Raw genomic sequence first — 6,488 nt, 5'->3', positions numbered from 1 at the left:
CCAAGTTTATGCGACGCCGATCAGATGATTTTTAACACTCCCCTTCTCTATAAGACAAAATTGTTTTCAGTAATAATTATGTAAAGATGATCATTTCCTAGATTTGTTCCTTGGTTTTCAAACCATCGATTTAGGAAAGAATTCATTTCTATTTTTAAAGATATGATCCAAAATCAGTAAACTATTTCACATGTGAACTGAACGTTACACTTAATAAAAAAAAATCACACCTCGCAATTCGCACTTTATTTCACGGTTTTAAATTTTAAGCCCAAATGCAAATCCCCAAGTGGCCATGTGAGAGGACAGAACCGAAGAAACTCACGTTCTGGGTCTGGTCTTTACGGTCTCTGTCCCTGGAGATGAAGAGACACCACAGGGGTGAGAGACACAAACGGTGCCAAAAGTCGGTTCCAGCAGCACTGAACTGTTACAAAGCGGTCCGTGCATGGCGGGGCCAGCTGTCTAACTGGGAGCTCTGTGAGTTAACTTCCAGGTAGAACGCAATGCTTAGAAATAAAGACGTGCAGGGACTTCCCTGGAGGTCCAGTGGTTAAGGATCCGCGCTTCCACCGCAGGGGGGCACAGGTCCGATCCCTGGTCGGGGAACTAGGATCCCGCATGCTGTGCGGTGCTGTCAAAAAAAAAAAAAAAAAAGGATGTGCAAATTTGAATTTCAATCTATGATATTAAAACCCAACACTAGGGACTTCCCTGGTGGCGCAGTGGTTAAGAATCCGCCTGCCAATGCAGGGGACATGGGTTCGATCCGTGGTCCGGGAAGATCCCACATGCCACGGAGCAACAAAGCCCGTGCGCCACAAATACTGAGCCTGCGCTCTCGAGCCCATGCACCACAACTACTGAGCCCACGTGCAGCAACTACTGAAGCCTGCGCGCCTAGAGCCCGTGCTCCGCAACAAGGGAAGCCACCGCAACGAGAAGCGCGCGCACCGCAACGAAGAGTAGCCCCCATTCACCGTAACTAGAGAGAAAGCCCGCATGCAGCAACGAAGACCCGAAGCAACCAAAAAAAAAATTAAAAAAAAAAGGAGGTGCATTATCTGTTGAGGATTTAATAACAGTAAGCTTGATCCAACATTCATCTGCTTTTTATGATCACCTTGTGCCAGCAACTCTCAACAATGTCAATGATAAAATACTCCTCTTCGGAAAAAAAAGAATTACAGTTGGTTTAAGTTTTATGCAATTTGCTGCAGTTAGTGTTGGGTTGGTTTTTTTAAATTATTATTATTATTTTTTGGCTGCATTGGGTCTTCATTGCTGCACGTGGGCTCTCTCTAGTTGCGTCGAGCGGGGGCTACTCTTCCTTGCATTGCACAGGCTTCTCATTGCGGTGGCTTCTCTTGTTGAGGAGCACGGGCTCTAGGCGTGTGGGCTTCAGTAGTTGTGGCACGTGGGTTCAGTGGTTGTGGCTCATGGGCTGTAGAGCACAGGCTCAGTAGTTGTGGTGCATGGGCTTAGTTGCTCCGCGGCATGTGGGATCTTCCCAGACCAGGGATCGAACCTGCGTCCCCTGCATTGGCAGGTGGTTTCTTAAACACTGCACCACCAGGGAAGTCCCATTGCACCTCCTTGACTGCAGTTGGAAGGTGGGGTCTGCTCCCCCTACACTGCCCTTAGTTTGCCATTGGCTGGGGGCTCCTGGGAGAAAGACTGGAAGCAGCCTCCCAGCCCCTCACTGGACATGGGGAGGAAGGCTGCAGCCCTGGTGGTTGTTGGTTATCTGCATGTAAATCAAGGAGAGCATATACTTTACAAAAGAAAGGGAAGAGACAGTAAAAACCCAACACTGAAGCAGGCATGGATCACTTCTGAATATACATACAGACCAACAATGGCCAGACCATATAGTAAAATAGACGTCTGACCCCCAACCTCTGCAGCAACCAGCCCAGAGCCATCAGGACTTGATCACTGACTGCCAGCTTCTCGTGTTAAACTTACTCTGGTGTTCATTTCACCATGTGCGTAAATCAAATCATTATATCGCACACTTTCCCTTAGTGCTGTGTGTCAATTATATCTCAATAAAACTGGAAGAAAAAAATAAATTGGATGACTAAATGCAACATGGTATCCTGGATTGGCCCCAGGAACAGAAAAAGGACATTAGTGGAAAAACTGGTGAAGAGGTCAAGCTGATACCACATGGCCCCAAGCCCTCACTCTAGATGACATTGTTAGACTGTCCGGCATGGCCCAAGGCCCCCAGGTGAATGAAGACCCTCTTATCAGCAGGACATTCCAAGGCTTACAGATCACCTCCTAGGAGCTGAGGGCAAAGGCCAGACCTATCTGTGGGTAGGGTCAGTCCTTTACTGCATACAGACTATTTAGCTAAAAGCTGTCTTTGGAGACTTTGAAATCACCAGTGCCTTTCAGGGAAACCAAGAAGGGGCCAGGGGAAGCAGGTCTGAAAAGCCCAAGTTGAGTTCCCCAGAAACACTGGGGGACCACGTTCATGGTTCTTCATCATCCTTCCTTGAACTTGCCCATCAATGGCTCCCTGGGCATCTTGATTAGGGGACCTTCCCAAACAAGAGTGTTTGGTGGCTAATTAAAAAACAAAAGAAAGGAATTTAGGGGGAAGGGGGGGGTCTCATCCCCAGGCCCAAGTGTTTGATAGAATGGCAAGTGCAGAAGTGAGTGCCGGCACCCCTCCCTGGTTAACTGTGGGTTTTGTCTCCAAGGGGTGGAAGTTCATTTTTGCCTTAATTAGGTGAAAACTCTGCTGCTATCATGTAATTGCTGTGCTCACACCAAAAGGCAGGGCTGAGTGGCCAGCCCTTGGGAACTCAAGCCCAAGGCCCTGCCAGCATCTCCATGGAGGGAGGCCACAATCTGCTTTTAGCTTAGGTGCCTGGGGCTCAGAGATTGTATCTGAGGATCTGACACTGTCTGGGTGTTTAAACACAAGTCCCAGGAGTTGTTGCAATTGTGATTTTCACCATTTCTTGAACACCCAGTTATGTGAATACAGTTCATACATTTTTTGCATTTAGTCCTCGAAATAATTCAAAGAGCTAGGTCCCTGTTTACAGAAGAAGAAACTGAGGTTCAGAGAAGTAAAGTAACAGACCCGAAGTCACACAGCTAAAGGCAGCAGAGCTGGGTTTGCACTGAATGAAGGTGGGGATAGTTGAAATTCCTTGAAACCCAGATTTTAATCACTAGCATTTCTCTTATTATAGATGCATAATGGTGTCTTCACTCAAACTTTAAGGTAGAAAACCGTGTGCCCAAGTGGAGGGCTCTGCAGGCCAGCCGAAGAATTTTCCTACAACACACGAGCCATCCACATACTATACACACTCCAGCTCAAAACTGTGTGTTTCAAACATTAATAGAAAGTCAGAAAAACAAATATCGTATATTAATGCATATATGTGGAATCTAGAAAAATAGTACAGATGAACCTATTTCCAGGGCAGGAATAGAGATGCAGATGTAAAGAATGGACATGTGGATACAGTGGGAGAAGGGGAGGGTGGGATGAATTGGGAGATTAGGTTTGACATAAATACACTACCATGTATAAAATAGATAGCTAGTGGGAACCTGCTACAGGGAGCTCAGGTCAGTGCTCTGTGGTGACCTAGATGGGTGGGATGGAGGGGAAGTGTGGGAGGGAGGTCCAAGAGGGAGGGGATGTATGTATGCATATAGCTGATTCACTTCGTTGTACAGCAGAAACTAACACAACATTGTAAAGCAAGTATACTCCAATAGGGACTTCCCTGGTGGCACAGTGGTTAAGAATCCGCCTGCCAATGCAGGGGACATGGGTTTGATCCCTGGTCCGGGAAGATTCCACGTGCCTCAGAGCACCTAAGCCCGTGAGCCACAACTACTGAGCCTGCGCTCTAGAGCCCGTGTGCCACAACTCTGAAGCCTGCGTGCCTAGAGCCTGTGCTCCGCAACAAGAGAAGCCACCGCAATGAGAAGCCTACTCACCGCAACGAAGAGTAGCCCCTGCTCGCTGCAACTAGAGAAAACCTGCGCGAAGCAACGAAGACCCAACGCAGCCAAAAATAATTAAATTAATTAATTTAAAAATAATTATACTCCAAAAAAAAATTAATAGAAAATGTGAGGTATAGTAAGGCCAGCAGATCAAGAGATGATGCCATCGAAAAAGAATTGGTTACTCACAGTTCCCAAGAGGAGGGGGCACACCATGCCATGCAGGGTCACAGGGGGAAGCGCCAGCGTTGGTCAGGGGGCAAGGGGAGGGGGGAGCTGGGGGCAAGACCTTTTATTGTGGCTTTTGCAGGAGGGAATGGGCGAGGCAGGGTGAGCAGGCTTAATATCGGCTAGTTTGGATCATTTCAGCAGACTCTGGGGCAGAGGGACTGTCCCCAGTTGTCTGGTACCTGCCCTGGGTGATGAGGGCAGGGGGATAGTGGCCCAGAGTGTGCGAGCTCCATAGAGGACGGGGTTGGGGGGTGGGCTCTGGGTTGGTTGGTTTGCATAGGAGAGGAGCACCTGGGTCATTTGCTATCTCCAGGATTTGGCTAACCCTGGGAGCGGCGGTCCCTCTAGGGTTAAGAAGGCCCCAGATGTGAAAACATCAGAACACAAAATGAAAGACACGATTGATACACTGTAAGAGCTTTTCATCCTCCTTTGATCACAAGTAAACACTGGACGGCAAGAGAGGAGCAGGACTTCACCGGCCTGATAGGGGAGTGGAAAGGGATTTGCAAGCAGAGGAAATGCTGTGAGCAGGTAAGGAGCAGGAAGATGCAGGCGTGTGTGCCATTGACGTCTGGAAAGGCCTGGAAGGGCAGATGGGCCAGGGCACCTCTTCCTTTTCATGCCAACCCCTCTGCATCCTATCAGATTCCACATCATGGGGGCACCATACCCCACAACGCCTCTCACACCTGAGCCTTTGCATCATCTCCATTGCTCAGCTCAAGCCCAGGCCACGGTCAGCTTTCCCCTGGTGGAACACCGTAGCCTCCTAGCTGGTTTCCCACCTTCCTGATCCTCCCTCCCTCCTCCGACTTTGTAAGACGTCAATCAGACTGTGTTATTTATTTCTCCATTCAAAACCTTCAATGGAGGGCTTCCCTGGTGGCGCAGTGGTTAAGAATACGCCTGCCAATTCAGGGAACACGGGTTCGAGCCCCAGTCCGGGAAGATCCCAAATGCCGCGGAGCAACTAAGCCCGTGCGCCACAACTACTGAGCCTGAGCTCTAGAGCCCGCGAGCCACAACTACTGAAGCCTGCGTGCCTAGAGCCCATGCTCCACAACAAGAGAAGCCACCGCAATGAGAAGCCCGTACACTGCAACGAAGAGGAGCCCCTGCTCACCGCAACTAGAGAAAGCCTGCGTGCACCAACAAAGACCCAACACAGCCAAAAAAAAACCTTCAGTGGGGGACCTCCCTGGTGGCATGGTGGTTAAGGCTCCACACTCCCAATGCAGGGCGCCCGGGTTTGATCCCTGGTCAGGGAACTAGATCCCACATGCATGCTGCAACTAAGAGTTCGCATGCCACAGCTAAGGAGCTGGTGAACCGCAACTAAGGAGCCCACGAGCAGCAACCAGGAGCCCATCGGCTGCAACTAAGGAGCCCGCCTGCCACAACTAAGACCCAGCACAACCAAAGTAAAATAAATAAATAAAATGTTAAAAACAAAAAACGTTCAGTGGAATTGGAGATTTGGAGATATTAAGGAATTGTTTATTTTTTGTTGATATTTGTTTCAATCGAACATGTTTGTCTTTTGGAGGTGCACCACGAAACATTCGCAAATGAAAAGGTAGGATGTCTGGAATTTGCTGTGTAGTAATATGGGAGGGGCAAGGAGCAGGTGGAGGTGAGACCAGGCTGGCCTTGAGTTGAAGGTTTGCTAAAGCTGGTGACAGGTGTGTGCAGGGGGGGGCTGTCCTTACACTCCATCATCTATGTTTGTAGGTTTGAAATGTCCCCAGCAAAAAGTTGAGTGAAAAAACCCTTCAGCAGTCCCTAAGAGTGGCTGGACAGATTCCAAACCCTGGAGCTGGCAACTCCTCACCCCGTGACCTGCCCTCTGTTCTCCCCAGCCCACCTCCTCTGGGCACTAACACATGCCCTGGGCCCCACAGCAGCCTCTAACACTTGCCCCTGGTCTTTCCCTGTACAGAGAACACATACACCTAAGCTGGATACCCCCAGGCTGGCTAGGTGCCTCCAGGGCTCTCTACCTCCTTTACAGCCCCAAACACCTTGTATTTCTAACACCTGTTTCCTTATCGCTGGCATGCATTCATTCAGTCAATCAGCCAATGAATAGTTCTTGGGCATTTTTAGTAAGTATTTAATCCAGTCATTGGTGGTACAGGGGGGATTGTGTATATTTAACCTGGCCTAGGACCTGCCTTGTTACAACCCAAGTGGTGGGATAAAAGGGCTGAGATGGGGAACATATGATCCACCTGGAACTCTCTCCATGGCTCATAGACATCTGAACA

Source organism: Balaenoptera borealis (assembly GCF_965194805.1).
Source record: "Balaenoptera borealis genome assembly, chromosome: 16".
Lineage (NCBI taxonomy): Eukaryota > Metazoa > Chordata > Mammalia > Artiodactyla > Balaenopteridae > Balaenoptera > Balaenoptera borealis.
The sequence above is the reverse complement of the archived record's forward strand: the minus strand, read 5'-3'. Positions refer to the sequence as shown.